This window comes from Carcharhinus amblyrhynchos, chromosome 8, assembly GCF_965287045.1.
Source record: "Carcharhinus amblyrhynchos chromosome 8, sCarAmb.v2.hapA, whole genome shotgun sequence".
NCBI lineage: Eukaryota > Metazoa > Chordata > Chondrichthyes > Carcharhiniformes > Carcharhinidae > Carcharhinus > Carcharhinus amblyrhynchos.
Genome location: NC_137331.1, coordinates 120340307 through 120351077, shown reverse-complemented (window position 1 = coordinate 120351077; position 10771 = coordinate 120340307).

Below are 10771 nucleotides of genomic sequence, written 5' to 3'. Positions count from 1 at the left end.
ACCCCAACACCACCCACCCCGACCCCGCCCACCCAATACCGCCCACCCCAACACCGCCCACCCCAACACCGCCCACCCCAACACCACCCACCCCAACACCACCCACCCCGACCCCGCCCACCCAACACCGCCCACCCCAACACCACCCACCCCAACACCGCCCCCCCAGTACCACCCCCCCAACACCCACCCACCCCAACAACACCTCCCAACACCGCCCCCCCAACACCACCCACCCCAACACCGCCCACCCCAACACCGCCCACCCCAACACCGCCCACCCCAACACCGCCCACCCCAACACTGCCCACCCTAACACCGCCCACCCAATACCCACCCACCCCAACACCGCCCACCCAATACCGCCCACCCAATACCGCCCACCCCAACACCACCCCCCCCAACACCGCCCACCCAATACCGCCCACCCCAATACCCGCCCACCCCAACACCGCCCACCCCAACACCGCCCACCCCAACACCGCCCACCCCAACACCACCCACCCCAACACTCGCCCACCCCAACACCACCCACCCCAATACCCACCCACCCCAACACCGCCCACCCCAACACCGCCCACCCCAATACCCACCCACCCCAACACCCACCCACCCCAACACCGCCCACCCCAACACCGCCCACCCCAACACCCGCCCACCCCAACACCCGCCCACCCCAACACTCGCCCACCCCAACACCACCCACCCCAACACTCGCCCACCCCAACACCACCCACCCCAATACCCACCCACCCCAACACCGCCCACCCCAACACCGCCCACCCCAATACCCACCCACCCCAACACCCACCCACCCCAACACCGCCCACCCCAACACCGCCCACCCCAACACCCGCCCACCCCAACACTCGCCCACCCCAACACTCGCCCACCCCAACACTCGCCCACCCCAACACCGCCCACCCCAACACCGCCCACCCCAACACCGCCCACCCAATACCGCCCACCCCAACACCGCCCACTCCAACACCGCCCACCCCAACACCGCCCACCCCAACACCGCCCACCCCAACACCGCCCACCCTAACACCGCCCACCCCAATACCCACCCACCCCAACACCGCCCACCCCAACACCACCCACCCCAATACCCACCCACCCCAACACCGCCCACCCCAACACCGCCCACCCCAACACCACCCACCCCAATACCCACCCACCCCAACACCGCCCACCCCAACACCGCCCACCCCAACACCACCCACCCCAATACCCACCCACCCCAACACCGCCCACCCCAACACCAGCCACCCCAACACCGCCCACCCCAACACCCACCCACCCCAACACCCACCCACCCAAACACCCACCCACCCCAACACCACCCACCCCAACACCCACCCACCCCAACACCGCCCACCCCAATACCCACCCACCCCAACACCACCCACCCCAAAACCCACCCACCCCAACACCCACCCACCCCAACACCACCCACCCCAACACCGCCCCCCCAAATACCCACCCACCCCAACACCGCCCCCCCAAATACCCACCCGCCCCCCCAATACCCACCCACCCCAACACCGCCCACCCCAACACCAGCCACCCCAACACCGCCCACCCCAACACCCACCCACCCCAACACCGCCCACCCCAACACCCACCCACCCCAACACCGCCCACCCCAACACCGCCCACCCCAACATCGCCCACCCCAACACCGCCCACCCTAACACCGCCCACCCAATACCCACCCACCCCAATACCCACCCACCCCAACACCGCCCACCCCAACACCACCCACCCCAATACCCACCCACCCCAACACCGCCCACCCCAACACCGCCCACCCCAACACCGCCCACCCCAACACCAGCCACCCCAACACCGCCCACCCCAACACCCACCCACCCCAACACCGCCCACCCCAATACCGCCCACCCCAACACCGCCCACCCCAACACCGCCCACCCCAACACCACCCACCCCAACACCCACCCACCCCAACACCCACCCACCCCAACACCGCCCACCCCAATACCCACCCACCCCAACACCCACCCACCCCAACACCCACCCACCCCAACACCCACCCACCCCAACACCACCCACCCCAATACCCACCCACCCCAACACCCACCCACCCCAACACCCACCCACCCCAATACCCACCCACCCAACACCACCCACCCCAACACCCACCCACCCCAACACCACCCACCCCAACACCGCCCCCCCAAATACCCACCCACCCCAACACCGCCCCCCCAAATACCCACCCACCCCAACACCGCCCCCCCAATACCCACCCACCCCAACACCGCCCCCCCAAATACCCACCCACCCCAATGCCCACCCACCCCTACACCACCCACCCCAACACCACCCACCCGAACACCGCCCACCCCAACACCGCCCCCCCAACACCGCCCACCCCACACCGCCCCCCCAATACCCACCCATCCCAACACCACCCCCCCAATACCGCCCACCCCAACACCACCACCCCAAACACCACCCACCCCAACACCGCCCCCCCAACACCACCCCCCCAACACCCACCCACCCCAACACCCCCCCAACACCCACCCACCCCAACACCACCCCCCCAACACTCGCCCACCCCAACACCACCCCCCCAACACTCGCCCACCCCAACACCACCCCCCCAACACCACCCCCCCAACACCCACCCACCCCAACACCCCCCCCCAACACCCACCCACCCCAACAACACACCCCAACACCCACCCACTCCAACACCACCTCCCGAACACTCGCCCACCCCAACACCACCCCCCAACACTCACCCACCCCAACACCACCCTTCCAATACCCACCCACCCCAACACCACCCTTCCAATACCCACCCACCCCAACAACACCCCCCAACACCCACCCACCCCAACAACAACCCCCAACACCCACCCACCCCAACACCACCCCCCCAATACCCACCCACTCCAACACCGCCTCCCGACACTCATCCACCCCAACACCACTTACTCTGACACCCATCCACCCCGACACCCACCCACCCGACACCCATCCACCCCAGCACCCACCCACCCGACACACACCGAGCCGACATCCACCCACCCTGACACACACACCCCCGACACTCACCCACCCTGACACACATCCATCCCAACACCCACCCAATCCAGCAGTCACCCCGACACCCATCCATCCCGCCACTCACCCACCCGACACACACATCCTGATACTCACCCAATCTGACACCCATCCAACCTGACACACATCCACCCCGACACTCACCCACCCTGACACCCACTCACCCACCCCACCACCCACCCACTATAATGGTTTGTATTCAAATAATCATCTGATGCCCTTTTGAATGCCTCGCTTGAACCTGCTTTCACCACACTCCCAGACTGTGCGTTCCAGACCCCAACCACTCACTGGGTGAAAAAGAGTTTTTCTCACCTCACGTTTGCTTCTTTTGCACATCACTTTAAGTCTTTGCCCTTTCGCTCTTGATCTTTTACCAGCACGAACAGTTTCTCCCTGTCTGCTCTGTCCACCCCCTCATGGTTTTGAACATCTCTACCAAATCTCCTCTCAGCCTTCTTCTCTCCAAGGAGAACAGTCCCAACCGCTCCAATCTCTCCTCATCACTGAAGTTTCTCATCCCTGGAACCATTCTTGTAAACCTCTCCTGCACTTTTGCCAATACGTTCACATCCTTCCTATAGCGTGGTGCTCAGAGGAACAGAGAACAAAGAAAATTACAGCACTGGAAAAGGCCCTTCGGCCCTCCAAGCCTGCACTGACCATGCTGCCCGACTGAACTAAAACCCCCCTATACCTTTAACTGTACACAATATTCCAGCTGAGGTCTAACTAGTGTCTAAGTTCAGCATAACCTCTTTATTCTTATACTCTCTGCCCCTGTTAATAAAATCCAGAATATTACATGCAAATAATCCAACCAATGTCTGGGCAAATACACAAAATCATCAAGGAATTATTTCAACACATTAACAAAAAGAGTTTTCCTTCATCACGGTTGTGGACCATTTTCTTTCACTTTTGATCCCCATTTGCTCATTAAAACATGAAGTAGGTTAGTTCGCTCTGCAGTAAATGTGCCACTTTCCTTGTTCCCCAACTATCTGTCGATTAATTTGCACTCATTAAAGCATACAGCACGACTCATGCTAATTCATCAGTGTTAAATTCCAACTGGGAAACTGTCCGCTTTACTGATAGCTTCCCCTGTGCAATAACCATGATTAGGACAATACCGGCTTCCTTTTCTAGACTTCCTTTTTAAATTTCTGACTGTGGACGCAACCCTTTCCACCCAAACTTTCCATCAGGAAACAATCAGGAGTCGAATTATTGCTAATGTCTTGCATTTTGCACCTAGCTTCATGCTGAATTCTGAAACAAAATATTCTGGGAACAGAGGGTCCAATTGCGTTTGTTGGTAATATCATTGGAGCCAGAACTAAATTAAAATTATACAACCCTTACAGGGTAGAGGAGGCCATTCAGCCCATCGGGTCTGCACCGGAAGATGTGCAGGTTAGGTGGTTAGGAAGAGGCCATTCTAAATTGCCTCTTAGTGTCAGGGGAACTAGCTAGGGTAAATACATGGAGTTAGGGGGATAGGGCTTGTGTGGAATTGTGATCAGTGCAGACCTGATGGGCTGAATGGCCTCCTTCTTCACAATAGGGATTCTATGATGACTCTCTGACACAGTGTCTTACCCAGGCCCTCTCCCCTGCCTATTCCTATAACCCCCATATATTTACCATGGCTGATGCACCTAACCTACACATCTTGGGAACACCAAGATGCATTCTGCCTAACCTGCACATCTTCAAACTGTGGGAGGAAACTGGAGCATCCGGAGGAAACCCATGCAGACATGGGGAGAACTTGCAAACTCCGCCCACACAGTGATCCAAGGCTGGAATTGAACCCAGGTCCCTGGCGTTGTGAGGCAGCAATGCTAACCTGCTGCCACTGTGCCATCCAAATTAGCCCAAAAATAATTTTAAACATGAATGAGGTACCAAAACCAACTATGTTTATGTTTTCTGTGATCCTTAACATTGGAAATAAGTAACGATTCACGCAGATCAGAACCTGTCCACAAAACTGGCCACACCCCATTGTGTGATTCTGTTAATTGTGCCAATTCAGGAAAGCTCGTTTCCAATATTTCTGGGAAAAAAAGACAAGTCTCCCAAAACTTTTATCTTGCATTCATCAGGACAAAGGTAAGAATGTCAAATTTCAAATAGTAACCGAAGGGTGCTGATTGGCTGGCAAGTCAACTCCGATTGGCTGAGGCATTACCATGCTGAAAGCAAGGGAAATTATGGGCTCCCCAAACTCCAAATAATTCAAAAGATGCAAGGCTTAAGCATATTCCCTTTGTTTGCAGGGAATGGGTTCCCCGTGTACACGCTAGCAAGTGTAAATGAACCAAATTAAAGCCTTGACCGACTATCTGAAATTGATTGTTAGTGTAGCCATGAGCACACTCAGGGTTGTTCAGGAAGAGCTGCCCAATCACATCAAACAGTAGATTCTTTTGGGTTTTGTAAACACAGGCTGAGTCTGGTCTTTATTCTGCCCATTCCAAACGACTGAAGGAAAGTGCTGCTTGATTTAGGATCATAGAATCTCTACAGTGCCATTTAGCCCATTGAGTCTGCACCGACAACAATCCCACTCTGGCCCTACCCCCTTAACCCTATGTATTTACCCTGCCAGTCCCCCTGAGATTCAGGGGCATGGTCAATCAGCCTAAACCACACATCTTTGGACTGGATCAGCCAATTGCTGGGATGTATGGTCTACAAATCCAGCATCACATCGGCACTGAAATTCTTTCGTACAGTAGACAGAATGTCTTTTTGCTCAGACAGTGCTGTCCTGTGAGTGGAGAATACCACCCACATTGGCACTGAATAGTAGCGATCTAAAACAACTCTCAGATACTCTGCCTTTCCAAGATAATTTGAGGAAAGGTGGATATTTCTCAGAATCGGACGAGGTGGCCGTTGGCCCCTTTGCAAGGTTGGGTTAGATACAGTGGACACTGATCTGACCAGGACAGCCACTGCCCTCTGATCTAGCTTCGATGTACACTATTTCTGTATGAAGCTTGCAAGGTGAGCAAATAGTGAAGGCCCTACATGATAGCTGATCAGGCCAATCTTATAGCGTGTGGAGCTGTAGGAATCCCAACATGTATATTGACCAGTGAAGTTAGACTTGTAGCAAAAGGTAGGAGAGAATCCATTATTCAGTTGCACTTCGAGGAAAGGGAACATGTTAGACTGCTCCATTTAAAGAGTGATTATGAATGCCGGATGGAATAAGTTAAGGTGTGAAAGGAAATCCTTACACGAGGCTGCAGATTCAAAGATGGTGAATATACCTTCTACATATCGGGAATGTGGGAGGAGGTTAAGGGTCATTCCATCCAATACACATTTGTCCCAGAAGCTGAGAATGTTCACCAGCGCTGGACCTAGAGGGGATCCCTTTGTTACACCATCCATTTGGGAATATGCAGGCCGGAACTCCACACCTCGTCTGCCACGGAATTGGAGCGGCCAAGGGTCCAACAACGGAAATCTCTGTTGACAAGTCAGGAGTGTGATGGAATATTCTCCACTCTCCTGGATGAGTGCCACTCAAGAAGTTTGACACCATTCAGGACGAAGCAGCCCACTTGATTGGCACTCCATCCACAAACATTCAATTGCTCCACCACTGACGCTCAGTAGCAGCAGTGTGTACTTTCTACAGGATGCTCTGCAGCAATTCACCAAAGATCCATTGACAGCACCTTCCAAACCCATGACCACTTCCATCTAGAAGGACAAGGGCAGCAGATAAATGGGAACACCACCACCTGCAAGTTCCCCTCCAAGCCACTCACCATCCTGACTTGGAAATGTATCACCGTTCCTTCACAATCGCTGGATCAAAATCCTGGAATTCCCTCCCTATTGGCATTTATGTGTTATCAATAAACAGATAATGTTCAACCATTCAGGACTCAGAATCACTTTGTGAAATCTACTGAACTTAGAGCAGCGATTCTAGTGGAAATGTGAAGACAAAGTAAACTAGCGCAATTTCAAAAGCTAAATGTAGTAGATAGTGGAAATCTGAAATGGACACAGAAAGCTGTTCTTGAATCGATTGGTATGTGACTTAAGAGTTTTGTATCTTTCTCCCGATGGAAGAAGGTGGAAGAGCGAGTGCCCGGAGTGTGCGGTTCCTCAATTACACTGGCTGCTTTCCCGAGGCAGCAGGAAGTGTAGACAGAGTCAATGGATGGGAGGCTGGTTTGTGTGATGGATTGGGCTACATTCACGATCCTTTGTAGTTTCTTGCCGTCTTGGGCAAAGCAGGAGCCACACCAAGCTGTGATACAACCAGAAAGAACGCTTTCTATGGTGCATCTGTAAAAGTTGGTGAGAGTTGTAGCTGACATGCCAAATTTCCTTAGCCTCCTGAGGAAGTAGAGGTGTTGGTTGGCTTTCTCAACTATAGCATCAACATGTTGGGGGGCAGGGGGGCTGAGGTGGTGGAGAGACCAGGACAGGTTGTTGGTGATCTGGACACCTAAAAACTTGAAGCTCTCAATCATTTCCACTTCAGCCCCATTGATGTCGACAGGACATGTCCTCCACTATGCTTCTAAAGCCAATGACAATCTCCTTCATTTTACATTCATTGAGGGAGAGATTATTGTCTTCACACCAGCTCACCAGATTCTCTGTCTCTTTCCTGAACTCTGTCTCATCATCATTTAAGATCCGACCCACTATGGTGGTGTCATCAGCAACTTAAAAATTGAGTTAGAGTGGAATTGGGATTTTATGGTTCCAAATGAGAAACTCTCATTTTTAAACTATGCCCCCTCTTCCACAAGAGGAAACATCCTTTCAACATCCACCTATCAAATCTCCTGAAGACTTAACATGTTTCAATAAGATCGCCTCTCACTCTTCGAAACCACAATGAATACAGGCCCAACCTATCAAAGCTTTGCTCACAAGATAACTCCCCCCTATCCCATGTATCAGTCAAGTAAATCTTTTCTGAACTACCTCGAACATATTTATGTCCTTTCTTGAACAAGGTGACCAAGACTGTACACAATACTCCAAAGTGGTCTCACTAACGCCCTATATAACTGCAGTAAAACATCCCAACTTTTAGATTTCATTCCCCTCACAATAAACACCAACATTCCATTTGTCTTCCTGATCACTGGCTAAATCTGCTTTCCAACCTTTTCTGCTTCATGTACCAGGACACCCAGATCCCTCTGTAGCTCAGAGTTCTACAGTCTCCCTCTGTTTAATTAATATGCTGCTTTCAAACTGGATAAGTTGACACTTTCCCACATTATATTCCATTTTCCAAATTTCTGCCTACTCACATAACTTATCTATTTCCTTTTGCAAATTCCCTTTGTCCTCTTCGCAACTTACTGTCTTATCTATCCTTGTGTCATCAGCAAAATCAACAACCACACCATCAATCGGGGTCCTTGTGCATGAGTCGCAAAAACCCAGCTTGCAGGTGCAGCAGGTGGTCAGGAAGGCGAATGGGATGCTGGCCTTCATAGCGAGGGGGATTGAATAGAAAAGTAGGGAGGTCTTGCTGCAGCTGTATGGGGCATTGGTGAGGCCGCAGCTGGAGTACTGTGTGCAGTTTTGGGCACCGCACCTGTGCAAAGATATTTTGGCCTTGGAGAGAGTGCAGAGGAGGTTTACTAGGCTGATACCGGAGTTGAGGGGGTTGAGCTATGAGGAGAGGCTGAATAAACTGGGCTTGTACTCGTTAGAGTTTAGAAGAATGAGGGGAGATCTCATTGAGACGTATAAGATGATGAATGGGATGGATAGGATAGAGGTGGAGAGACTCTTCCCGCTCAAAAAAGACAGTAGGACTAGGGGACACAGCCTCAAGATAAAAGGGGGGCGGTTTAGAACGGAGTTGAGGAGGAACTTCTTCACTCAAAGGGTGGTGAATCTCTGGAATTCTCTGCCCGTTGAAGTGGTGGAGGCTGCCTCGCTAAATATTTTTAAGATGCGGGTTGATGGGTTTTTGATAGGAGAGGGGATTAAGGGTTATGGGGAGAGGGCGGGAAAGTGGAACTGAGCCACAACAGATCAGCCATGATCTTATTGAATGGCGGGGCAGGCTCGAAGGGCTGGATGGCCTACTCCTGCTCCTATTTCTTATGTTCTTATGTTAATCCCTCTGTCCAGGTCATTCATGTAAATTGGAAATAATAGAAGTCCCAGCACTGATCCTAATGGCACTCCACTCTTCACATCCTGCCAATCTGAAACTAATCCATTCATCCCGACTCTCGGCTTCTTGTTAGCTAACAAATCCTGTCTCTATGCTAACAAGTTGTCCCCAATACCATACGCTTTCATTTTGTGTAGTAGCCTTTGATGTTGTACCTTGCCAAATGCCTTCTGGAAATTTATACCACGCCCACAGGTTCCTCTTTATCCACAGTATTTGCTACTTCCTCAAAGCACTCCAATAGATTAGACAAACATGTCTTCTCTTTCATGAAACAATGTTGATTTTATTTGATTACATTGAGATTTTCTCAGTGACCCGTTATAACCTACCTAATATTAGATACCAACAATTTCTGTCTAACAGATATTAAGCTAGCAGCCTGTCGTCTCCAGCATTCAGCCTCTTTTGTGGTGGTACAGTGGTTAGTACTGCTGCCTCCCAGCACCAGGGACCTAGACTCGAATCCAGCTTGGGCCACTGTTTGTGTGGAAGCTGCACATTCTCCCTGTGTCTACATGGGTTTCCTCCAGCTGCTCTGGTTTCCTCCCACAGTCCGAAAGATATGCTGGTTAGGGTGCATTGGCCATGCTAAATTCTCCCTTAGTGTTCCCGAAGAGGCGCCGGAGTGTGGCGACCAGGGGATTTTCACAGTAACTTCATTGCAGTGTTAATGCAAGCTTACTTGTGACAGTAATATATAAATAAACTAAAAAACTTAATCCCTCTGTTCTTGTATAGAGGAATCACATTCACTATTTTCCAATCGGATGGGATTATCCAGAATCTAGAGGACTTTGTAAAATTAAGATCAATGCGTCTGCAGAAGGATCTAGATAGGCTGGGCGAATGGGCCAGGAACTGGCAAATGGAATTTAATGTTGGCAAGTGCGAGGTGGTCCACTTTGGTAGGAATAATGGTAGGAAGGATTATTACTTACGTGGCAAAAAACTGCAGCAGGCGACGGTGCAGAGGGACCTCGGGGTCCTTGTGCATGAGTCGCAAAAACCCAGCTTGCAGGTGTAGCAGGTGGTCAGGAAGGCGAATGGGATGCTGGCCTTCATAGCGAGGAGGATTGAATATAAAAGTAGGGAGGTCTTGCTGCAGCTGTATAGGGCATTGGTGAGGCCGCAGCTGGAGTACTGTGTGCAGTTTTGGGCGCCGTACTTACGCAAGGATATTTTGGCCTTGGAGGGAGTGCAGAGGAGGTTTACTAGGCTGATGCCGGAGTTGAGGGGGTTGAGCTATGAGGCGAGGCTGAATAAACTAGGCTTGTACTCGTTAGAGTTTAGAAGAATGAGGGGAGATCTCATTGAGACATATAAGATGATGAATGAGATGGATAGGATAGAGGTGGAGAGACTCTTCCCGCTCAGAAAGGACAGTAGGACAAGGGGGCACAGCCTCAAGATAAAGGGGGAGCGGTTTAGAACGGAGTTGAGGAAGAACTTCTTCACTCAAAGGGTGGTGAATCTCTG